Source organism: Pogona vitticeps, chromosome 5, assembly GCF_051106095.1.
Source record: "Pogona vitticeps strain Pit_001003342236 chromosome 5, PviZW2.1, whole genome shotgun sequence".
In the NCBI taxonomy this organism is placed as follows: Eukaryota; Metazoa; Chordata; class Lepidosauria; order Squamata; family Agamidae; genus Pogona; species Pogona vitticeps.
The window spans coordinates 161739275-161766000 of record NC_135787.1 but is presented as its reverse complement, the minus strand read 5'-3'; the positions used below and the strand labels follow the sequence as shown (position 1 = coordinate 161766000).

At 41.1% G+C, this 26726-nt stretch overlaps 1 protein-coding gene across 8 annotated transcripts in view; it reads right to left on the bottom strand.

Annotated features, from left to right (window-relative positions):
* Positions 1–26726, bottom strand: part of TCF20 (transcription factor 20) — a 215907-nt gene that overhangs the window by 82683 nt on the left and 106498 nt on the right. Inside the window, exon 4 of one of the 8 annotated variants that reach the window (XM_078376110.1) lies at positions 10379–10574. The exons of 6 other annotated variants lie outside the window; for them this stretch is intronic. The gene's annotated coding sequence lies outside the window, so the exon portion shown is untranslated. Of the gene's footprint in view, positions 1–6008; positions 6251–10378; positions 10575–26726 lie in introns of those variants that run through there. One more of the 8 variants, XM_073000178.2, reaches the window with a different exon arrangement.

Below are 26726 nucleotides of genomic sequence, written 5' to 3'. Positions count from 1 at the left end.
AAGGACAATATGCAGAAGCTAAAAAAACATTAAACAAGTATTACATTAAAAACAGTAATAAAATCAATACTAAAACACATTTTAAACAACAAAGCACAGCTATTCATTAAAAGAAACCTCTCAGCCCATCAGTTATTAAGGGAAAGCTTACCTAAGCAGAAAGGTCTTTGCCTGCTTGTGGAAGGATGGCAATGATGGGGTCATCCTAGCTTCCCGTAGAAGGGAGTTCCAGAGCTAGGAGTAGCAACAGAGAATGTCCCTACCAAGCATGTTCCCACCAATCACACCTGTGAGGGTGGCGGGACTGAGAGAAAGGCCTCTCCTGAGGCCTTTACAAGCCCTGGCAGGTTCATAAAGAGAGATGTGGTCTTTTAAATAGCTTGGACCCAAGCTGTTTAAGGCTTTGTAGGTTAAGATCAGCACTTTGAATTGTGCCTGGAAATGGATTGGCGGGGGCAGGGGGTGTCACATGATCTCTGTAACCAGCCCCAGTCAGCAGTCCGGCTGCTGCATTTTGGACCATTTGGAGTTTCTGAAAATTTTCCAAAGCCCCACGAAGAGCGTGTTACAGTAATCCAGTCGAGATGTAACTAGGGAAGTGTCAGCATGGCTAGATCAGACCTCTCAAGAAACAGGCACAGCTGGCACTCTAGTTTTAACTGTGCAAAGGCACTCCTGGCCACTGCTGAAACCTGGGCATCCCAGTTCAGAGATGAATCCAGAATCACCCCCCAAGCTGCATACCTGTGTTTTCAGAGGGAGTGTAACCTCATCCAGCACAGGCTCCAACCCTATTCCTTGATCTGCTTTTTGAGTAACCAGTGACCCCTCCATCTTGCCTGGATTAAGTTTCAGTTTATTTGCCTTCATCCAGTCCATTACTGACATCAGACACTGATTTAGAACCAAAACAGCTTCCTAGGATTTAGATGGTAAGGAGAGATGGAGTTGGGTATCTTCAGCATATTGGTGACACCAAATCCCAAAACTCTGGACAACCTCTCCCAGTGTTTTCATTTAAATGTTAAATAGCACGGGAGACAAAACAGATCCTTGAGGCCAAAGACCATGGTGTCAAACAGGAGTCTCCCAGCACCACCTTCTGAGTTTTCCCCTCCATGAAGGACTGGAAGAATCTTGTGGGAAATCCTCGTAATATTTTATCAGAGAAGTACACTAATCTAGAGCAGCCATTCTTAACCATTGGTGGGGGGCAAGGCCCTTTTAGGAGTTCTTCTCAGGTTCCAGGGCCCCCTGTCAAACAAGGAATATGTTCAACATGAACAGATGAATAAAGAAACAGAAGATAATTTTTTTTCAGTCTGTGGCCCCCTTCAAATGAGTCAGACCCCTCCCAGGGGGACATATGGGCCAGGTTGAGAATTGCTGACAAAGTTGGGATGAATGAGGTACCTCCCTCACATATGACTGGACGGCAACTCCCATCACTTAACGCCACTGACTGTGCTGGCTAGAGTGCATAGGAATAGCAGTACAACACTATCTTTAGGGACACGTTTTCCTCTGCTCTGGAAAGAATGTCGGGAAACACCAAGCAGTACCAACCAGGAATGTTTAACTGTCCAGCCTTCAGTCAGGAGGTTGAGCCAGATGGCTTACAGAAATTATACAGAAAGGCACCTGCATAATTTTCAGACCAACTAAATGCAGGATGTGTAACAGATGAGGTAACCTCCACCAAAGATCAGTCACTGTGGTATTAAATAGATGCAATTGCAGGAAGATACTATACTCAAGTTATGCTCATTGAGGAAGGAAGGGATGTTTCCTTAACCTGCTGGCATCAGTACAGAATAACACTAAGCCAGCAAGGGAAAAAAATTAACAACCATGATAACCTTTTGGAGGAGATTAAACCATGTCTGGGCAACCTTGACAGGTTCAGAGGCCAGTGTTCTGCCCTTGAATATCCTCTACAGAAACTCCCAAAAATAGTGGGGAGGGGAGAAAGCCAGAAGTATACTTTGAGTTTAGAAAAATTGTATCGTGTGTTTTTTAAACACTGCAGAGGGGAGTTGGATCCTATTTAAAAGGTGAATTGCTGCTCCTGTGGGCTTTCAGGAGCAGTAATTCACTTTTTTGCTGAAGAAAACTATTCACAGGCATTAGGGCAAAATGGTTCTGGGCAGTGCAAAAACAGCTGGAGGAGACTGCCCAATCCTGCTTTACATTGCTGAAGCACTATCAGCGCAAGGGCTGAAAGCAGTCACAGCTATAGCATAGTGAGGGAGAAGCAAAGGTTATGAAAAATCCTCTTCACTCACAGCCATTCACTGAGTTACACCCTTTGGCAGTCTAGCTCAATATTATCAGACCTTGCTGGCAATGGTTCTTCAGAGTTTCACACATTGTACTATTTGGAGTTTCCCGGTATTTCCTGTTGGCCTCCCAGCCAAGTTCTAACCAGGCCAAATGCTGCTTAGCTTCTAAAATCAGACCAGATCAGGTATATTCAGGGTGGTATGATGTAAGATTATTTTTGCAAAAAAAAGGAGCTCCTTTTGCTCCTTATCATTCCCAAGGGACCTAACTGAAGATAGGTTCTGACTAACCCTGCAGTCAATCACAGCATACCTCCAGCCACATATTGGAGCTTGGCAAGAAACTCTGGTTTCATATATCAAAGCTTGTACTATAGATCTACATCAGTTTGTTTTCTATAGCATTTAAATAATTGAAGTAGGAACTTGATGGTGGATGAAATGAAACATTGCACAAACAACAAACAGCACATTCACAACAAGGTTGGAAGAACATACTGCTAATGCATCTTCGCAAAACACACAAAGGCAACTGTTTAAGACTCTAGACACAATTATCAGAACTCAAACTACATTACTCTAACTGGATCAGTACAAATAAGGCTTCTGACACAGTTAAGATAGGGAGAAGGCTTCCAAACACTCTCTATAACCTCAAGTGAGTATGTAAATATTTATGGCCACACAGTGTCTCTCTCTCTGCACTGCAATACAGCAAAATATGTCCTGGCTGTGGAAGCTTCTTTTACTCCCCAGGTAATAGCAGTGTCTGCTCTAAAGGGGACACAAGTACACAGGTTGCATGGTTAGGAACCCTGTGTGCTACAAACCCCTAATATATATAAAAGCTCCTGACATTGCTCTAATGAGTACAGTGGGGAGCATAATCACTATTTCAGATGACCAATAAGTACTACACCTGTTATCAGAACTAACATCTCTATGCAAGATATAGAGATCTTGAGTCATCCATTCCATTTCATGATGTTATTTTTGCATGAGTTTTTTATCCAAGAGCTCCAACTCCAAATTTTAAAAATAAAAGATAATAAATAAACAGAAGCCTCATAATGAATCTGACTCTGGTCTTCTTCTTGATCTCTATCACCATGAAGCTGCTGTTGGTTTACTCCTGTGCCCTTCCTTTGCCTCTAAAAATATTATTTCTGGTAGAACATCCAAACGAACATAGGTTTTATTGTTCACTTCAATATTTCCCTATATCAGGGGCATGAACCACATCTCCATTTTCTCTTATAGTGCATTTCCCCTCTGAATTATCAAGAAACTCCCTTATACCATCTAGCTAGTAGACTGAAGAGCCTGAGATCCCCCTTCAATACCTTACATAAAATTTTGGCTTAGTAATTATGGGGAAGTCACTGTCAGGCAGGAATAAACAACAAATGAATTTACCTGAGGGCTTGTTTTGAATTTGAAAAGCTCATATGTGGAATATGTAATGCAAGCAAAGTGCATCTAAGCAGAGACAAAGATATTCTTTGTTAGATTCCCCCCAATTTTGTTTGATTCCCCCTAATTTTAAGTCAAAGGAACTCAGTGAAGTAGTTTAGCTCACAGCAATCTTAGAATTGGAGGTTAGGTTCAGAGAGAAAATTATTTGACCAAGGCCCAGTCTGTGAATATTCTGATAGTCCTTTGATTTTAGCCTGAGCATCTAGTTTTTAGCTACTACACTGCACACATCTGACAAGTAAATCTTGGCCTATGAAACCTAATGTCATAAAACATCTGTCAGTCTTGATGGTGCCATAAAAACCTCTTCATTTTCATTATTTTGCAAGGGCTGTTCATTCCAAGTAATGGGTTTTCCTGGCATTCCTGGAACAGGAGGGGAGCTAAACATAAAGTCAAGGGATTTGGGACAAGGCACACCACCTTATTTTATTCAAAATCAGAGGGAACATTGTTATCTATTCAAACGGGTTGCAAAACTATTTATTTAATGGCTTACTCCCAGTTTAGGGACCCAAGCTTTAATTAATTAAAATATTAAAACATGCTAAAGATTACAACACACCATTGCCCAGTATGGTTGGGGCAGAAATAGCAGATACGTTTTCTTCAATCAGGTAGATAAACCATCCACTGTATTGGCAGAGGTGCACCAAAGGAACTGGTGGCAAAGGTGATCTTGACTGGGCAAAGAGTATTTTGGAGGCGCTACAAATTGTCTACTTCAGATTTGTGCAGCTCTGCTAGTACTTAGCCCTCCCCCTAGCTCCTCGCTCCCCTGGCTCTGGGACAGGAAAAGAAAAAGGGCACCCTGACTGTGGGTCTCCCTGATAACAAGGTGTATTGGTCGATCTAGGGGAGAACCAGGCACATTCTACCTTGCCTGTTTCCAGCCCTTCATTTTAAAGACGAGGGACACACACCCCTTCTTCTGTCAGGCAGCCTCTCCGTGGACATGGGAGAGAGCAGCAGTCTCTCGTGAAGGACCCGCTTTTGCTGTTTTTAGTCTGGCCTCTTCCCACCCACACCCTTCTCTCCTCCCCCTGGCGTGTGCATTTAACAAGTAGGGAGAGACAACACACAGTGTCACACATCCTTCCTTCCCGTGTCGTGCTCTCTCCCGCGTCCTTCCTCTCTACCAGACGCAGCCGCTAACACAAAATGACGGCTTCCTCCTCGGCAGCCCCGCAAGATCAAAGCCCACCTCGCTCCGCCGCTTAATTGCCCGCGTTTGATTCCTCTCACTCGAGCGCGGTTCTCAGGGCAAGGCAGCCACCCGTTTGCTGCCCTGACGGAACGACAACCCTCCTCGCCGCCCCCTCTCTCTGTCACACACATTCGCACACACAGACAAAACCCCACCTCAGGACAAACGGCAGGGGGGGAAAAAAACCGGTGGGAAAAGAGACGAGGCGGGAGGGGCGGCTAAAGCTTAAGCAAACATCCAACCCCCGCTTTGGGGGAGCGGGAGGGAAAGAGCGCGCGGCTTGGCTGCTGCATCCGCATTGCTATTGTGATGTCGTCAGTTCAAAAGATGGAGAGATGCTTCTCCCAAGGAAATCGGCGCGCGCGGGCGGGCGGGCACACACACACACACACGCACAGAGAGAGAGAGAGAGAGAGGAGCCTCGGGGAATGTGACCCTGAGGCCCTACCTTTTGCTCCCTCTCTTCCCCTGTGTCTACGCCACATTTAAATACCGGCTTGCTTCAACCCCCGCCCTCGGCAACCTGCAAAGCAAAAGCGAGAAGGCGGGGGAGTGGGGGGTGGAAAGAGAGAGAGAAATACAACAACAACAGCCGCTGCCGCCGCCACTTAAGTGGCGCACAAACCCAATAACCCATTTATGTCACATATGCAAAGCCGCAAGACAGACTGCGGAGAGCAGCAGCAAGCAGCTGGGGCCTTTTGAAACGGACAGGGAAGAGGCTCGCCGCGGCCAGCCCAATAAGACTCCAGCTGCGCGCCTCTGAGAAATAAATGGTCTGAAGCTGCTCGCCTGCCCCTCGCCTGCCATCGCTCACTGCCTCCCTCCCCGCATTGCATCCCCCCACCACACACACACACACAATCACCGAATGCACCGCACAGCCAAAGCGTCACTGGGTGGCACACACACACACACACACACACACACACCTCCACCCCTACACACACAAGTGCGTGTGGTCTGCAAGCGGTGGCCTCTGCGGGGCGATTGCAACTTTCAAGAAGAAGAAGAAGACAGACATAAAGCCAATTCTACTGTACCTGCTTTCAGGCATCATTCTCAGCTTTTTTTTCCTGCTGCTTCTCCCCACCCCCTTCCGATTTATCTCAGCTACTGGTTTTATAACGAAGAGGGAGGGGTAGAGAAAAAGGTGGGGGCTTTTTTAAAAAAAATTCCTCCCCTCTTCTCCAAGCCCGTCTGCACCTTCTGTTAGAGACCGCAAGTGAAGTCACAAGGCTGAATCTGTGACATCACATGGAGTCTACAAACACTGGATTGTGACTTCACTGCAGGATGGAGGAGCAGGGAGGATACAAAAAAAGGAGAGAGGAGGGGGAAAGACTCTTATTCAAACCCATATCTGCAAGAGTAACAAAGAGATCACAGGGAGAAGGGGATACTAAGTATACACATATGTATTTATATGAGATCTGTTTTTAGTACTATGATAAAATCTACTTCTATCAAAATAACATTCCAAGATGGAGTGAGGAAAAAACAGAGAGGAAACCCCATAAACAAGGAAAATGTATTTGGGTACCCACACTCTTTCCCCCAATTCTCTTCAAGACACAACTCTCCCAAAACTGGGCCGACAACCAAAATGAATGTATCCTATGCATGGAAAAGACTGATGGAAATAGAAGGGGTCACAGGTGGAAACTGAAAGGACAGAACATGCTGTAAGTCTAGAATAGGTTGCATTGGCAGAGCCCTGCAGAGGTGATAGGAACATAACTCAGTTAATAATGTTGAAGGTACAATAAATTTAGCTGCTTATTTCACCAAAAAGGATACACTTTCATAATTATTGATTGGGGTGTTGTATTCCAAATCTGAAGGATATTCTGGTGGAATAGCCCAGGACTTGACAGATTGCAAGGTTGGAAATAAGGTCAAATGTCTCCATTTCTACCTATTCAACAGGAGAGGCAGAGGAACCGAGCCAAGGACAAAAAAAAAAGAGCAAGCAGCTTCAGCATACTGTTTACTACTATGTGACATTCTTGCATTGGCCAGCAACCAAGTGGCACTGACTCTAGCAGAAAAAGAGGAGAAAGCATCTTTGAGAAATGTTTATATAGCAAAGGGCCTTTGTCACCAGCCAAAATGTTAATTGGAGAACAACAAGGGTGGGGTATCAGAAATTAGCACCTTTTGGATTTTCGAGGAAGTGGGAATAGGTTTTTTTCTTTCCGAGTTTCCTGTTCAACAAAGAAACAGATGTGCAGATTTTCAGCAGAAGCACCAGTACTAACCTAGGCTCCTCCCCTCTCATTTTCAGTCATTTTAGAATTACCCAGCAGGATGGTTGGCTTTTTGCCAATATTTTAAGTACAATCTTTATTCTGCAGTTGAATATAGTACTATCCATACGTTCTCACACTTTACTGTAAAGGTAATCACACAATGTACTCAAAGTTCAACACTATCCAATGAACTAATATAATGTCACTAAGATGAAGTCTCAAGGACTCTGGAATTGATATAAATGGGTCTTATTTAATGCAATTTATTTGTTATTTATTTGTTAGTATTTATATTCCAATTTTACATTTCAAAACAGCTTACGCCTACATTTAGTAGGAGAACCATGTTAAAAATAATAGAAGCAGGATTTTTAAAAAAGTTAAAATATTCCAAGAACCCAGAAGACTCACTAATAGAACAATTTTATGCACGTCCATAAATAATTTCCATAGTTAAGGCTCAATAAGACTCACTTCCAAATAGGTTTGTACAAGATTGTAGGGTTTAAAATGTTAAAGGTGCTAAAAGCTCACAACAGTATCTTTACCCTTCAAGCCATCAAGAAGAATACTGAGAAAATGGACATAGGCAGTTCTACATGATGTAATTCATTTATTTAGAGATGTGTGTGTAGTGTAACTAATAGGATATATATACTGTAAATGTATAAATATGCTGTATATTTCTTGATCTTGCACCAGATACAGCAGCAGAAATGTTAATTCCCAATTGCAGATCATCACTGTTTGTTTGTTTGTTTGTTTGTTTGTTTGTTTGTTTGTTTGTTTGTTTGCTACAAAGACACAACACCTCACTTGTTTGCTCCAAAACCTGCCCTTCTTATACTAGACACACAACCTATTATTTTCTTCCTTTCTTTTTTCCATCAGTATTTATTATATTAAAATTACACAAAATGAAAGAGCAAGTCAATTTGTATACACACATACAAAAAAAATCTAATCCTTAAGAATCGTATTACTCTGGTGTTCTATCACTCAGCAATACATACCATATTAGTTCTAGGCAAATGCAGAACCTACACAAAGATCCCAAAGGAACTGTTTGGCAAATAATTATTTGCACAGAAACCTCAACTTTAACCACCCACTCCCAGGAAATTTCTAGAAATGCATGTAAAAATGTTGCCAATGACCTTGACTAAAAAACATTAAAAGCATTTAATTTGGTGGTCTGGCACAGTATAACAAAAGTACATTCACTAACATACATTAAAAAGTAGAGTAAACCAAATGAATTAGTTTTCTCATGGATTCCAATTATGCACTCTTCTAGTAGCAATACTTAGGATTACCAAAAGGTAAAATCTTTTATTTATTATTGTTCACCAGTTTAGAGGTTGAAATTGTCATTTTTTAAAAACTAAGCAATATGTTACTGGTTCACTGTTAATTCTTCTAAGTTATACATTACTCATTGCTTGTCATTAACATACTATTAATATTTACTTGACAGCATGGTTCCCCCCATGACTTCCACCCCATTTTCCCCCAAAGTAGCAGTTCTGCTCAAGCAAGTAAGCACTGCTCATTATGAAGAAACACATAGACATGTTTCTTGTGTTTGCAAAATAATTTAAATATTTTCATTATCAGTTTTTAAAGTAAACACTGGCACTCATTACAAGACTAATAAAATGAATAGCAATGTTACATTTAGTCTGCACCTTTTGAATTTAGTAAATAGCCAGTTTTTATTGTCAAAGTATCCATTCAGTTTGGATTTACCACTAAGAAAAAGACAAATAAATACAACTGAATATAAATAACAAAAATCATTAGAACTTTAGGAGTAATCTCTGAAATTGTAATATTTTCTGATTTAGGGATCATCTCTCAGATTTAATTATCTTGGTATATTCTTTAAAAAAAAAACTAAAGGAAGTCATGTGGTCATTACATAATACAAATGTAGAAGAATGTGACACCATTTGCTTTGTGTTATTAGACCACTTAAAAAATCAAACAATTAATGCAAGCTTTCATAGATCAGAAGTCCAGTACAGAAAGATTATACATAAATGTCCCAAAATTCATGGTAAACATTTGCCAGGCATCCTCTTAAGGTGAATTTAAAGCTGGTTACAGGCAAGCTTAGTGGTCTAATAATGGCATTGCATTTTTCTACTCTGTGTCTCCTTAACACATTCCAAAGGCCGTTGTAAAAGAAATTATGGAAACATTTATTTTGCTGCTTCAGCTACTACAGCAAAGGATAAATTGTCACATGCATTTCTACCATGGTACAGTCTTTCTACAGAGACAATGTTGTTTCAGTTTAATTTGTGTAATAGCTTGTATAAAAAAAAAATAGAACTGACCATGTCACAGAGCCTGGTCACAAGCATGCATTCCAAGCTTCATGGCTCAGTTTGAAGACAAGAGATGTGTGAAAGGTCCATCACTGTCTTGGTGCAAACTCATTTCACAGACAAATAAGCCTAACGACCAGACATCCCCATACAGACTTAGAGAGGGACTCACTGGGCTAAACATGATTGACCTGATGATAGTGGAATGGGATACATATAGTTAACCTGTTTTTTGCTACTTTTTCTGCTATATTTTATGTATTATTATTTTAATCAAAATTAATCAGAAGGAGGAAGAACACCTTTCTTTATGAGAGAAAGGTTATTAATTATCACCTACCCATTATAATAAATGCAGCTTTGAGTTCCTTGCCTCTGAGAGTTGTCTTCTTTGGTTCCCATAAAAATGGCCTCATGTCACAGGCATTAAGGACACTGAAGTACCCTTAGACATAGGTACCCTTTTACTCCTTCAGTTTCCAGGGCCATTTGTTTGTTTTTACCTTACTGCTTGCTGAAGGCAGTATGGAATCTTCCAACATTAAATTACTTGCTACAGTAGAGATCCAATTCATAGATCTCTGCAGCGATGAATCCCAGAATTACAGCTGCTTTTGAACATTAGTTCACACAACTACCCTCATCACTTACCCATTTGTTTGACGGCAGCCATCAAGCCCACATCCAAGAATCTCAGGAGGATGCAAAATAGTTTGACATTTGAGAATACACTGGGTTAGCTCAAACACAGAGAGGTCCACTAAAGAGATCCTTGATATCCTTATAACCATTATGTGTATTCACTTGGTTTGGATAATCTTTCATTACCTTTCAAAAGATTCTCGTTATTCTGCCAGATGTCCACTGAAACTGGTATTCATAATAGCATTCTTCATAGGTGCATTCAGAGGGCCAACTCTACCATTAAGCAGAGTAAACTGATGCAGGTGGCAGAACCTCATCCTGAGAGACAAATGTGACAGTTCCCTGTCATTCCTCTTGAGGCCTCTGGCCATTCCTCCTCCTAGAAGATAAGAAATGTAATGTACGCCACACTGTTTGTCCTTCACCCTACAAATTAGCCTGGAGCATGGTAGGAGATATTATCCAGTTGGCAATGTAGAAACAAGATTCAAATACTAGTCTAGTCAACTTCTGTACATGGAACAGAAGAGGCTAAAATTCTGACTTTTTTTCCAAGCTGCAAAATGGCTTGGGCTGGATCTTTATAGTCAATGTACTTCAGGGAAAACAATGAATTCTGAAGGAATCTTTCTGTAGTCTTTTAAAGCAATATTGGCTAATCAAATCCAAACATAAATTTCAAGGTACATTCTATTTATACAAAGGAAGGCTTCAGCCAGAAAAAAACCAGGAGGAGATCTATGTGAAGAAATAAAACTTGTTAGTCTTGAAGTACCACAAGCATCCTTCTTGGCTTTGCTGCAACAGATTTATATTATTATTATTTGTTGTTGTTTAGTCATTAAGTCATGTCCGACTGTTCATGACCCCATGGACCAGAGCACGCCAGGCCCTCCTGTCTTCCACTGCCTCCTGGAGTTGGGTCAAATTCATGTTGGTAGCTTCGATTACACTGTCCAACCATTAATATTATTACCCACCAATAATACTGAACATTTTAAAATTTTGTGGATGCTTTGCGAAAGAATTACTGCTACCCAAGATTATATAAAATCAGAAATCTAAATTTGCTTATTGGATGACCACTGAATATCTTCTGCTGACAACAGTGACATAGGATCTTTGTGTACTTTGTCAATATCTCTCTCACCTTCTCACCTTTTCCTTCCCTATCTAGTTTTTACTGACATTTCTTTCCCATGCTCTTACACCTTCTCATGTCTCCTACATACCTCTTTAGTTCTAATTATTAGATATCAAACATATTATTTCTGAGGTAGGAGAAATATGGGTTGCACTTTCCAACTTTGTCAGAAGATCTGCCTCGCTCCGAGTACACTACCATATCTCACTATGACTTCACCACCTGCATGTGAGAATTAATGATATATCATACATTCCTAGTACGCACAGGATTTTCTATTGTATCTCCAGTGTGTTTGTGTCAAAGATCTGCTGGCAGGGACCCTCCGATTTCTCTATCCCTCACTATATCCCCCTCTGTCATCAGAATAACTGTAGAAATAACTTAGATTTAAGCTGTGGTTGAAGGACTAAGTAAAATAAAAATTGAAGAGACATGCACATGAAGGTCACTGCAGTTTGTCTGTTGTGACAACAGTCTTCAAAACATAATTAATTGCCTCCACAAAGTGTTTCATAGTCTTCTTGGTGCACTTTGAAAAGCCAGTATCATAGGAAGGCTAGAGTGTTGGGTAAACCAGAGGTTGTCAACCCCTGGTCTGCAGGCCAGTGCCGGTCTGTGGCGTGAGCTGGACTGGGCCATGAAAACAGACCTCCCCCCACGCACTCCCCTCCCCACAGCTGCTTTGTGCACACATGCACATGCCAGCACCGGCGTGAGCACTACCCCACCGCTTCACGTATGCACCTGAGAGCACAAGCGTGGGGGAGGGAGTGCCCCGCCTTCCTCAGAGGTTCAGCCGGTGTGCGGTCCCAAAAAGGTTGGGGACTGCTGGGAGAGACTACTGAGATTTAAGTTCAGATTCCTCACTTGGCTATAAAGATTACCTGGTGATACTAAGCCAAAACATCATATCTCAGACTAACCCACTTCACAAGATTATTGTGTGAATAGACTGTATACACTACCTAGCTCTATTTGATGGAAAGAAGGAATATAAATAAAAACATTTATGGTTGTAGGAGACCTACATTCTCTAATGTATAGTAATGCTTAGCTGGTTGAACTTTTGAAATTTGGAGATAGGTATGTTTACTTATCCCTAAGAATTCACTCATCAACTATAAAATGTTTTCTTACTTATCAGTTCTCTGAACCTGTTAACAGTATGTATAACAATATGAAGAAATTCTTGTTTCAGTGGAGCAGTCGAACATAGGAGGAAGTTGAGTAAATGGGGAGAGATTGCACTGAGCATTGAGCATTACTACTGGAGTAAAATTCCAATCATTCATGTTTATATAAAAATAAATAAATGTGAAGATGTGTTTACATAAGACTAACCAAATTATCAATAACTAGTTACAACAATAATATTAGGATGTATTAAAAACTGAAATCCAAATATTTATTCTAAAATGTTGACTACTAGTGAGAGTACAACATAAGCACGGATGCACACCTGTTTATAAATTAACTGACAGGTGACTTGGTCATCAAGCTGTTATGCAGTAAATGAACCTTCCAAATATGCTAGAGGGTTATTCTAACTGGAGAATCATTGTAATTACATTTGGTACACGGCAGATTCTTCTAATCTTCCATAAAACAGCACAATTTCCTGAGAACAATTTGAAATGTATACTGCAAAAAGCTACTCCTCATACGTGCCACAATTGAAAATATTGGAGCCCTTTCATGGTTTAGAAATTATATAGTGTTTAGGGTTCTCAAAACCAGGAGAACAAAGAACTGATTTTCAAAAACTGAATTGAATCAACCAGTAAAACCCACTGTGGAGGTGGGAAGTGAAGCCAATCCTGCACCAGGACTGAACCAAAAGCTTCCAGTAAAGTACACTCTACAAAGAATAAGAGACCAGTATGGTAAGCTGCAACACCAGACCTCACTCTGCAGTGCTAGTCTAGAGATATAAAAATAGTACTGTTGTTGAAACAGGCTACCAAAATGAAGAAGCATTCTGTAGGAAGTCCACAAATCCTTTTAAAAAGTCCCATCTTCTCTATCCTAGGTATGTACAGTAAATATCTTTAATAGTAGACATAGCATTTTGGAATGTAGGGTACACTGTCAGTATTCTTCACCTGAAAATACTGAATTTTTTTCCTACATCCAACCCCTGTAATTTATGTAATACTATATTTCAAATGCACACCTACTTACCTCCACAGAGGCTGAGACAACAGCTGCAATGTTAGAAAACACTTGCAAAGGGAAAGAGGCAAGACTGCAAAGAAGGCAGCCCACCTTTCCTTGCCACATGAATACTCCACAGTTTTAATTCCTTCTCAATGACAGGACATTCCCAAGGACTTCATATTGTTTAATCCACTGCAGTTGGTTATCTAGAATAGTCTGAAGAAGGGGACTATAACTGACAAAAGGTCATGCTGTTAGATTAGGCATCCTTCAGTCCATGACTTGTGTTTTCTTCAGGCTGATTGTTAGTCCAAAGTCTTGGCAGGACTTGCTAAAACGATTCATGAGTTGTTGGAGGCCTTCAGCAGAGTGGGCAACAATGGCTGCATCATTGGCGAAGAGGAAGTCCCACATGCATTTCAGCTGGACTTTGGTCTTTGCTCTCAATCTAGAGAGATTAAAGAGCTTTCCATCTGATCTATCCTATTGCAATTCCAAAGGCGTGCTTCATCATGACAGCAAAAAAGATCCCAAACAGGGTTGGCGCAAGGACACAGCCCTGTTTCACTCTGCTTCAAATGTCAAAGGGATCTGATGTTGAGCCATCAAAAACTACAGTGCCCTTCATTTCCTCATGAAAGGACCTGGTGATGTTAAGGAGTCGAGGTGGACATCCAATCTTGGCAAGTATTTTAAAAAGGCCATCCCTGCTAACCCAATCAAAGGCCTTTGTGAGATCTATGACAAGGCGGTGTTAGAAACAGCGTTCTTGAAATGTTCCCATCGCTCAGCTGCATTTGCATCAGCTGGGCCTGGAAGGGTTTCCTCAACTGCTTGGGCAACTTCTTCCAATTTTCTTTGACTGCAAGTCTTGCTGATGTTAATATGTGGTGTTCCTTCTTCATATCCTCTTTGTTCGCATTTTTTACTCTACTACACACCAGGGAGTGATCAGTATCGCTATCAACACTCTGGTAACTGTGTGTGATCGTAATACTAGGAAGAACATCTAATGAGAATCAAATCGAGCTGATGCCAATGCTTCGATCTTGGATGTCTCCAGGAAACTGTGTTGAAGCTTTGTATTAAAGAATATGTTGCTGACACAAAGGCCATAATAACAGCAAAACTCCAGCAAGCGATGGCCATTTCCGTTCATCTTCCCAATGCCAAAATGGCCTAGACAAATGGGCCAAGAATTGTGATCAGAACCAACTCTAGCATTAAAGTCTCTGAGAATGAACAGTGGCTCTCTCTCAGGGACTTTTTTGATAGTAGCTGCCAGATCGTCATAGAATTTCTTTCACTTCTGTTGTGGACGACGGTGTTGGTGCATATGCACTAATGAGGGTGACTGGTCCCACTGCTGAGTGGAGCTGCAGAGACAGGATTCTTTCACTCCCCATAGTAGGTGGAACAATGGATCTCAGCAGAGTATTTCTGATTGCAAAACCAACACCATATTCCCTCGTCTAATTCAATGGTTTTCCCTGCCAGAAGAATGAGAAGTTTTTTTCTTTGACAGATCCTATGCCTGGCAATCTTGCCTCTTGCAAGGCAACAATGTCCATCTGCAGTCTACTCAGTTCCATGTCGATGACAGCTGTCTTGCACACATCGTCTATTTCCTGCAGGTTGTCAGAAAAGCGATCGTCAGAAAAGCCATGGGTCATTGTCCAAACATTCCAGGTGCCCAACTTTAGGGCAGAAGTTTTCTTATGATTGTTGCATGGTGCAGGGTTATCCATCTGCTTGTCGGCTTTCACCCTAAACTCCACACACCCTGTGAGGTTAACAGACCATGGTGAGGTAGCACTGGCTGGGGTCTGCCCAGCTTAAGGCAGGCGGTAGCTACTTAGTGAGGTGCAATGACCTCTCCCACTGTCGGAGGTAATCCCTGGCATCATGCTCTATGCCAATCAAGCAAAGATTTATAACTGGTAACTGCTGCTGTTGTTTTGACACTGTATGCGGAGCTGGAGTGTCCTCTCCAGAGCACGAAGCCTGAGTAAAATAATATGGAGGATAGGCTGTTACCCAAGCAGCAAATCCCCCCTCTCCACGTCACTGAAATAGTCCAATGGAAAGGCAAGAACCAATACAACTGGTTTCAGCGACTTCGCAGGAGTTGCCAGAATGACACAAACTGCCTCCGGGACTCCGGCTCCGGATTTTGCCTCTAGGCTAACTCCTGAAGCCTTTTCCATCAGTTTATATAGCCACAAGGCAGTGGAGGTTTGAAATTGGAGTTTTCCTTCTTCTAGATAGGCTGCCTTCCAAGGTTGACAAGCCCCACCTACCCGGCCTGCTCCCTAATAGTGCGAAAGTATGATCCGACCCCTAAAACTTTCCTGCCCCCCCCAGGTGTATGCAATGCTATTTGGCTTTCCTTTTTTCCTATTTGTCTTCCCAAACACAGCTCACCTCCTGCTTCAGCTTCCTCTTCAGGAAAAGGGCTTAGAGCTACCGCTCATGCTCATTTAAAGCTAAACCCCCATCCCCTCAAACCATGCAGTCAGGGAGAGCAAAGATCAGCCTAGAAAAAATACCTCACCAAATAAAATGTGCTCCCAAACACAGCTCACCTCCTGCCTCAGCTTCATCTTCAGGAAAAAGGGTCATGCTATAGTAAGTTTGTTATGGCAAAGAAGCCACAAGACTTTGTTTTTTGTTCTGTTTTTTTCCTACATACAGAAACAGATCAACAAAGCCACTTTTTAAAAAACAGAGCATAAGACATTTGAGGAATATTTGGGCATCTGGCATCCGATAGATATGGATCAGATTTTTTTTTTAAAAAAAAAACATTGTACTGACGGGTATTTCTGAACAGGCCCCTGGAACAAAAGAGACATTGAATCAAAGCTGAAGACAAAGTTCAGGAGAAGTGGCAGATGTTCAAAGGCAGATGTTGTCTTCTAAATAGGTTGTTAATAGAATAAGTGCACATATTTTGCTGACCTTCTTTATTCCGTGAGTATGCATTGAAACTGATCAGCCAAATGGACATCTAACATGAGAAGTTTGACTTGTCCTGGATTTTACACTTACAGCCCTCACCACTGAACAGTGAAGTCTGCAGAACAATTACTAGTGTATGTTTAAAAAATTCAAACAGCAAATTTAAAATCAGGAAATTCAAATTCAAAGCTGAGAAAAGAATACAAGAGTGCCACAATTTGTGGCACATGAGAAAGCCTAGGGAAAAGATTCTGGGGGAAAAAGTACTTTCTCATCCCCCTCCCTCCCCAGAGAATATGCAATATGCGTTATAGACTACAACAAAGCCATTTTGTGTGGATCATAAAAACTATAGATTTTTCTGAAAGAAAGGGGTGTGCCGCAGTACTTAATTGTCCTGGTGCATAACTTGTATTGTAGGGAAGAAGTTCTCATTTGGACAGAATATGAAGAGACAGAATGGTTTCTTATAGGCAAAGGTGTCAAGGAAGGGTGCCTTATATCTCCACATCAGTTCAGTCTGTATGCAGAACATACCCAACAGAAAGCGAGACTAGATTCAGATGAAAGAAAAGTGACAAGTGGTGGCAGAAATATTAATAATTTAAGATATGAAAATGACACCATCTTACTAGCAGAAAGTAGCAATGACTTGGAATGACTTCTGAAGAAAGTAAAAGAAGAAAGTGCCAAAGCAGGACTGCAATTGAATACTGAGAAAACAAAAATCATGACAAGAGAAGAAATACACAACTTTAATATTGACAATGAAGAAACTGTAATAGAGATTTTATATACCTTGGTTCAATCATCAATCCAAATAGAGACTGCAGCCAAGAAATCAGGTGACTGAGACTCAGAAGGAACTAGTAAAGATAGTCAAGTATAAGGATGTGTCTGTCACTGGAGACCAAGATCATGTATATTATTGTATTCCTGATCGCTATATATGGGTGTGAAAGATGGACAGTTAAGAAAGTTGAAAGGGAAAAAATCGATTCATATGAAATAGGGTGCTGGAGAAGAGCTATGCAGATACCCTGGACTGCCAGAAAGATGAACAAGTGGATCCTAAATAAATCAGGCCAAAACATTCTCTGCAGTCAAAAATATTTAAGACCTGTTCTACTTTACGCACATCATGAGCAGGCAAGATTCTCTGGAAAAGGCAATTAATGCTAGGAAAGTTTGAAGGCTGCAGGAAAAGTGGAAGACCAAATACGAGATGCATTGATTCCCTAAAGGGAGCCACAGAGTTGAGTTTACAAGAGCAGAGCAGTGCTGTTCAAGACAGGACATTTTAGAGACCACTCATTTGTTCTCAAAAGCACTCACTCATCTTCTCATTTTTATGTAAACCATCCTGAAGATGCTTCTGGGTCACGGTAAAAATGATGCAAATAAACCATCAGCAGAACTCCAGCATCCAGGCAAATGAAGAGATGTGGCTAGGTGAAGCAAAGAGGATGGGGGGAAAGGAAGGTAGTTCAAGGCATTAAAAAAATCAGATAGTCACCAATAATGGATACTCATCTATGGGTCATTTCTCCAACTAGCAATGGCACTACATGGATCCAGCTATGTCTAGCCCCTTCCCGACCTTCACAATAGAAAACCACCTCATGTGCTAAATTTCTAATGTGACACTACAGTTCAATTATCTACCAAATCATTTCAGTTCTTTTCTGATCTATGTGGGATTGGAAAGAGGAGGCACGCCATAGGGTGGACTCTTTCTTATCCACACCTATGTCTATATGGTTCAGAATTTGTTCCCCAGAGGGAAAGGTCTGAATTCTGATCTGATTCTCTACACCAGCCTCCTTCAACATAACCTCTAGAAATTACAGGATAATAACTCCCATCATTCCTGTTGGCTGAAGTGTGTGGAAGTTTGTAGACTAGTTTCAAACATCTGGGGAGCACCAGGTTGAGAAAGGTTGTTCTACACACTCCTCTCCCCCCTCCCCTTTTGTAACTATTCATTATTATAAACAGACCACCCAACAAATGGACTTGGTTTTGCAGAGATCACTTCAACAACTTCTCACAATAGAATTCAACACTTTCCTTTTCCATGGCACTGCTCTTTGCTGCTGAGTGGCCAGGCAGTTCCTGCTGGCAGCTAGTGTGAGTTTTCTGCTGTAGCTTCTCTTCTTCCTTTTGAATGTAGTTTTGCAAAATGTTTTTTCCCATCACATGAATGTAGGATTATGTGGAAGTCAGCTGTGTAGATCCAATCTTCTCCCCGCATGACTTTTAAGTCTCTCCTCATGGGGATTAGACATGGATTCTCCAAGCAGTCCTTCATCCAGTGGTCTAGGAGCTGACTGCCTATTATGAGTGGAATGTGAACATTTCTGTCACCGCCTGGCCCTGTCTGTTTGCCTGGCAGGAGAGTGGTTGTTAGTAGGCAACTGCTGTATGGGCTGCCAAGGGGATTTGCACTTCTGTCTGAGAGGAGGCATGGAATGTGTTGCTATAGGTGCCAGTTGCTGCTCTCTTGTCTACAGCATTCCAATGTCTGTGAAGTGAGATTCTCCTTGGCTATGTGACTGAATTGTGTGTGTATGAAAAGCCAATGTACCAAGGAGGTTGATGTCATGGGGATATCACACGGCTGCTAAGTTGATGGAAGCTTTTTATGGGTGTGTAAATGTGGGCATATCATCACTGGCAATGATAGGGAACATCAAGAGTACTGCTACATTAGCACTTCATTTTGACTTTGCTGATAAAAAGCTCATATGATTATAACAAAACTATGTTGCCACTGTGGGTGTTAGCATTAAAAGGCTATAGTAGAAAGCTATCAGATCTTAGAGAAACTGAGTACAGAGGACTGCAGCAAATGAGGAGAAATGTGGCATCTAATCACAAAACAAGTACTGCACATGGTCGTAAGAAGGTGGTACTCTCAAACAAAATAAATAGACTTCAGAGTGTCACAGAGCAGGTATTTCATGTTGGCCATATTGTTCATGAACATTTGTGTTTTTCCCCCCTAATATAGGAAAAACCTTACTGTTTGATCTATGAACATGTATAATTCAATAATCAGTCTACTGCCAGTATAACATTCTGTGTTATGTTATGAAGAGCTGAGAGGATTAATCCAGCTGAAACAAAAGCAACAACGCTTTAGAAACTGTCCGGAAATGCAATTGCCCAATTTGGAATCTAGCTAGGGTGAGGCTACAAAATAACCCTGCAAAATAATGTGATAGAAGAGAGCCTACATTATACATCGTGCACAAATTCAAAAAGACAGAGCAAAGGCAAACAAATGTCTTTTTGCATATAGTGGCTGTTCAGTTGCTTTGGAAAGGTAATTTTCAAAAAAATTATTCTGGATGTGCTACAGAATTCCCAAAGCCCAGAGGCTGCTGCTTAGAGGCAGATTAATCACATTGTATTCTCCACCTAGATATTGCATAGACTTTCATTGCTAATAGCTCTAATATTCTACTCAGTGTGTGCAAGCTGCTGATATTACGTTCCAGGAATATTAATTGAACTCCCCAGCTTCCCTTTCTTATACATGTCTTTTCTAAAGGTTTGCTTCTGGGCATTGTGAGATTATTAACAAGAAGAAAAGAAAGTGGAGGGGGGGGAGCAGTCCTAGAGGAAAAATTAGAAGCAGTGAACTTGGTAGTCTTGAAGATGCCACAAGGTTCCCTTCCTGCCGCCACCCCTCTCCAATAATACTCTCCCAAAAAGGGTTATCAAGATTGCTTCCAGTTAGGCCCCTCAAGGCAAATTAGGCCCCAGAAATACATAAAGTTAAAAGAAACAATATGTCTTCCCAGCACTTGGCCAGCACACTCTACAAGTTTTGCCCCAGGGTAAAATATGAGGCAAAAATAAATTTCAGAATCATTGGGAAGTCTGCTGTCAAGTCAATCTCAGATTTAGGAAAACAGCCACCACCATATTTTGAAAAGACATGCTGAGGAATAAGTTAATGAATTAAAAGGGGTCATTAAGATAATGCTTTTCAATGAGCTAACAGCAAATCAATTAATAGTTATAGTTTAAAAGCTCTAAATCTCACTGCCAAATTTGACATGTGAAAGCTTAAGATAATAACAATATGTACATATGTTTTATTTTTATTTTATTAGATATTTACCCCACCCATCTAGTCTACTCTGGGTGGCAGGATAGCAGGATTGCTCTCACATCTTCTGGTACAACCTTCTTCCCAAATGAACATTACCAGGTTTCAGAAAGAGGGAGGGAGTTCCAAACACAAAAAGGGCAGGCTGCTCACCTATAATAATGATTCTTCAAATGGGAATCTATGCATTCACACATATCAATTATGCACTTGCACAGATCCACTTGGAAAAGTTCCAAGATGAGAATTTTGATGAGAACTCCACCCCACCTCCACTGTGGATGCCTAAGCAACATAAAGCCACCTCCCTTCAGTTCCCTGAAATGGATGTGCAACTCAGTTCAGAACAGGGCATCGCTCCGAGGCTGGTCAATGGGTTGAGTGAATGCAAATGTTCTGCAGCAGAATGGTGCCCTGAAAAGGGGCTGTCAGTCAATATTGTCTGGGTAGAATGGGCTATATTCACATCCAGAACAAGTAGGTTAGCCAGAAGACAATTCAAAAGGATAGTACAGTATGTCCAATCCATTTTGAGAGTCATTCGCCAGAAACAGGAAGCCCCTTGATGGACAATGGAAAGAAACAAAGAGATGTGGGGAGTCCATCCTGAACCTGTAAAACGTAAAAGCTCTATGAACACTGTTTTCTTCAAAACTGATGACAGATTCTGAAAGAATGGTAAAACAATCTCTTATGAGAGATTACATTCTGATACCACTTTAGGGAGAAAAGTGGAGTCACAACAGAGTACTGTACTATCCTGTCCTTGTGATGGTCAAAATTCTGGGAGTTGTAATCCAAGAACATCAGGGGACCCAAGGTTGGGAAACACTGGCTTAGACAGTGTCTGCATGCACTTTCTGTAATATGCATGCAAAAGGTAAGGATATGATTAAACCTCATTTGAAGAGTCTAAGTGTGGCCCATGGAGCAAGCATCAACAATTTCCAGGGTGGCTGAGCATACATATATTCATTAAGCTTTGAAGCTTCCAGAACAGGTCTCTGCTCATGTGCATCAATCATACGTATATATGCAGATTAAAAGAACACAATGAAAAACTCATTTTTCAACACCTCCATTACATAACACATACATCCCAGTGTACAGGGATGGGGAAGTTTTGGAATCATGAAGGGAGAGATGGAGGCAATAGCCTCTCTCAGTGAAAGTCTCTGAGACCATTCTTTCCATCTCTCCCTTCACCCTCATCCAGTCAATTACTGACATCAGATTCTGATCTAAAGCTAAAGCATCTTCCTCAGATTTAGATGGCAAAGAAGAATAGAGTTAGGTGTCATATGTACACTGGTGGCAAAGTCTGGACAACCTCTCCCAGCTGTTTCATGCAGATGTTAAATAACAGGAGACAAAACAGAACCCTGAGGGACACCAGGATGTCAAATAGGATTCTCCCAGTACCACCTTCTGAGTTTTCACCGTCAGGAAGAACCGGAGGGAACAGTAAAACAGTTCCCTCAAGTCCCATCCTAGAGACAGGCCTGAAGGATACCATGACCCGTTAAGATGTCCAGCAGAATCAGCAGGGACATGCTGCCCCTATCCAGTTCCCAGTATAGGTCATCCACCAAGGCGATCAAAGCAATCTCCATCCCATAACAGGCCTGAAAATACAGCAGGTTTTGGCAAAAGTAACCACCAATAACATTGTTATATTTTTATAAACATTTCATAACATTTAGTGTAATAAGTGACACAGCAAGAAGTGTAGTGACAAAGGTTCAGCAGTGCAGCATATACTTTGCACACAGAAACTTACAGTTTCAAAAGCAAAAAAGCAAAGTCTGCTGCTTATTGTTATGGTAGCTTGGAAGCTACCATATCATATAAAAATCATTTATTAGTCTGAAGAGTCTTTTGAGGGAATGGTTGGTGGCAGCGTGAATAGAGTGAGTGTGTGAGAGTGACGTGGCACCTCCTTTGTGACGTGTGAGGAGGCTGTCACACTTATATACTGCCCTATAGTGCTTAAAGCAATCTCTGGGCAGTTTACAAGTTAATTATGTAGGCCACACATCCCCCCCACTCCAGCAAGCTAGGTAATCATTTTTCTGACCTTGGAAAGATGGAAGGTTGAGTGAACCTGGAGCAGCTACCTGTGATTGAAGCAGAGTTTGGCCACAGTACAGCAGTTTAACCACTGTGCCATTAATCCCAACATTTAGTTTAGGATCAGATGGCAAGTGCTGGGAAAGACCACTATCTGGAAAGTTGTTACTAGTCAGAATAAGCAATACAGGGAGAAATGGACAAACAATAAGGCTTTTGTTATGCAATTTGCTCTGCTTCATTCCTGTAATTTTACAGGAGCCCCAGACTAGATTCCTGTTTTCTCAATGCTTCTTCCAACTTTCTTCTTAACAAGAAAAAAAATCTATTATGGGGGTGTAGTGTTCACCCTCACCCTGCTCATGAATATTTATATTGAAATTTACATGCACCAAAGGGAGTTGGTGGGGTGGAGTTAAGTGGGGGAAAGACGAAAATGAAGGAGAAGGAGGAATAGTAGGCGGTTGAAAGTGGAGAAAGAAGGTTGTTTTAGTTGAGAGTTGACAACATTGACTGGACTTTATCACTTGTAACAAAAAAAACAAATTCTACTTGGTTTTTAAATTATAAGTTGCCTGGACCTCTGTCAGTAATAGTGAACAAAGTTAATGTAATCAGCTGGTGGCAGTGGAAGGACACGTAGCATGAGCCTTTGCTTGGTGAAACAACCAAGGGCCACGCAGGAACGTGAAGGGGAGGGGGGAGGAAACTACTTTGAAAGACGTTTAATTTGAAATACTAAAAGATGGCCAACTGTCAGCAGTCAGTATAACCTGGTACAAAACACCTTCCTGTGTTCTCCGCTTAACACATACAAAAGAATAATCTACTATACTGTGAAAAAATGTGACTTTTCGTCACTCTAACGGCGCAGTTCTCATCCTCTTCTCCAAAATACAAGTTAGTGAAAAAGACTCACCAGTGGTTTGACAAGCAAGGATCCATATTAAACTTAAGAAATTTCCTCTTCCCACGAAACTAAATCCATACCACATGGTATGTAGTACATTTATACATTAAATAAAAGAATTGTCAAGACAAGAGAATGGTGACATCTTATATATAACAGTAATTGTATTTTCAGTAGTAGGATCTTGTAATACATCAATAAAAGAGAAATATAAAGGGCTCTTTCCACGTTCCTCTCAAAACACAAACAATGCACTAGGAAGCTCTATCAATGAAAAAAAAAACATCTTTCCTTCATTTAGAAATATACTTCTAGATAAACATATGTAGGATTGTATCCCTGTCCCTAATAGCTACAGAATATTCTAGTACAGTATAGGATTTTTGAGTTATTGCCATGAATTTTCATATTTTGAAAAGCAGTCCTCTTGTTCTTTACAAGAATTAACCACAGTTTGGAAAATCAATGCTTATGTTATATTAGGAGATGTGCAATGATCCTCAGTCAGCACCCTTCCTTCAATCTACATTCTTGCACCAACCTTGGTATGTCTTTTCTATGTCCCACCTCTTAGCTTAGAACCTGCAGTGCAGTATACAACTGGGACTAGAGAAGCTGCTGTTGCTGTCATTCCTTTGAAGCTAGCAGTGCCAATTTCTCTGCATTTCCTTCTCCCCTGCCTGCCATCCTCTCTGCATCATTAGGAGATTTTTTTCCTCTAGCTTAACAAAATAACTAATGGAAATTCATCACCTTTTTCATACTCTCCCAAAAGTAATTACAAGGTTTTGATAAAGCAGCACAAAGCAGACGGGGAAAGGGAAGTCATGCAGGGCTGTGGGATGTTTGGACCAACATAGCTCTCATACTGAGAGAGAGAGAGACTGTTATGGCTTGATTCAAATAAACCTACCACAGTCTCTTTGCTGACTCTTCACATTGGATTTCTGGCAAATGCTGAATGGGTGTGATGCTATTGTAAGCTGAGGTCTCTGCTCACTCTTTACACAACAGTGGGATATCCTAACATTCTAACATAGAGTGCAGGCATGCCTTGTGATCCAAAATACAAAAATATTAGCAAATATTAAAAGTTACTGAAAATCACCCAAGGTTTCCCTCTTTCCTTGCCCACTTTAATTTGCTAGAACTTTTTTATGTACAGTTTCTCAGTGTGATAGTACAATTAAATCAATAGTTTTGATACAGACTAAACAAACAAAGCTCAGATTAAATGGATTTAGTTGTCTACTGGAATCTGGTGCTCTTTGGGGCTGGAGGAATTTGCCAGAGGCTGTGTGGATCTGAGTCAGGGTCATTTTTCAGTTTTTACTGAAATGGACAAGCTCTGCCATACAAAAATTGTAAGCAACTTGCTCCAGGTAGCACAACGAGAGGGAAAGAGATGAACTGGTATCTGAATAAATAACAATAAAATAACCATGTGCTGTCAAGTTAATTCTGACTTATATTTGTTGTTTATTAAGTCATGTCTGACTCTTTGTGACCCCATGGACCAGAGCACGCCAGGCCCTCCTGTCTTCCATTGCCTCCTGGAGTTTGGTCAAATTCATGTTGGTAGCTTTGATGACACTGTCCAAACATCTCGTCCTCTGTTATCCCCTTCTCCTCTTGCCTTCACACTTTCTCAACATCAGGGTCTTTTCCAGGGAATCTTCTCTTCTCATGAGATTTACATACAGCAACACTTTTCAGGGTTTTTTAGGTAGAAAGTACTCAGAAGTGGTTCACTATGGTCTTCTTCTGGAGCAGATTGGGACCGTGCAGCTTGCTCAAGGCCACACAGACTGGCTCTTCTGGGAACTGAACTCCCAGCCTTTGGCTCTGTGGCCAGGGACCTAACTCACTGAGCTAACCAGCCAGGTATCTGAATAGTGCAACAAAATGTACTGGTCCTAGGGATGTGTGTACACATAGAGTGCCTGGACTGCTCCTCAAGTAGCAAAAAGTCTTGGACCTGGCAATGCCAAGGACAGAATAAGAGGAAAAGACACCTGCAGAGTGATTTAGCTGCCTATCATGTTTTTCTTCTCAGTGAGGCATAAAGGAAGGAAATCCTTGAGTTTATGACAGGAACTCCCTGAGGGTCTGAAGGAAATCTGTTCCCATATGGAAGCAAATTCCTTAGAGATACAGGGACCCTTCCCAGATTCACCAGCCAAACTCCGAAATATAAAGAAATAAAGCTGGTCAGAAAGAACATCTATTGATTTTAAGACTCTATAGGAAAGTAAGGTTTTTATTAAAAAAACAACACTATTAACAGTTTGACTAATCAGCCAAAACTGTAAATGCTAAATAATTCAATGTGAGTCAAAGTTGTAGCTTTTTGTGCTATGAATATTCAAAAGACCCTAAGTCAGATCAGAGGTTCATTGTCACAGATTTACAGCAGGTGGCTCTTTCCTTAAAGAAGTTAAAGCATAAACAGGCAAGCTTAGAGAAACAAGAGGAGATAAGAGAGGAAACCCACAGAGAAGTAAAAATGGTTTGACTAAAGTTATATGCAGATCTGCTGCAAAGCTAGAGATACTGCTGCTGTGTCCAGTAGCTATCAGTTACAAAGTCCACAACATAGAGTATGCAGAACTCAGGTATTCTGTGCTCACATATTCACACACAATGACATAACAAATCAGATTTTTATAGCAGTTCATCACATACAACAATATTCTATGTGTGCAGGCACAAACACAATTCCATTATGAATATGTTTACATTATTGAATAACATAAGGCATGAAAAATTAGATATGAATGGATAGAAAAAAAATACGCATGAACGAAAATAAACTTTTGGGAGAATGCACTGACAACCATTAGCATCCATGTGAAATTAGCAGTGCCTTCTGTAATACTTGATTAAAGCACCATGGCTCCCTGCCATCACTGGAAAACCCCTTATATATGTTCTACTTGCTGATTAGAGATTGAAGGTAGACTGCTAGTTCTGCACACTCTGCGTTATCAGTAGGATTCAAAGCTCATGTTGCACTGCAGTTCAGAAAAATCCAAAGCAAAGCAAAGAGATTTTGCCATGACAACACATCATAAACTGACCTGATGTCTACCCTGTCTGTTTCGGGTGGCCTGCTGTCCCTAGAGGAAGAGAAACGGCTTACTGGCCTTAATATTTTCATTCTTTA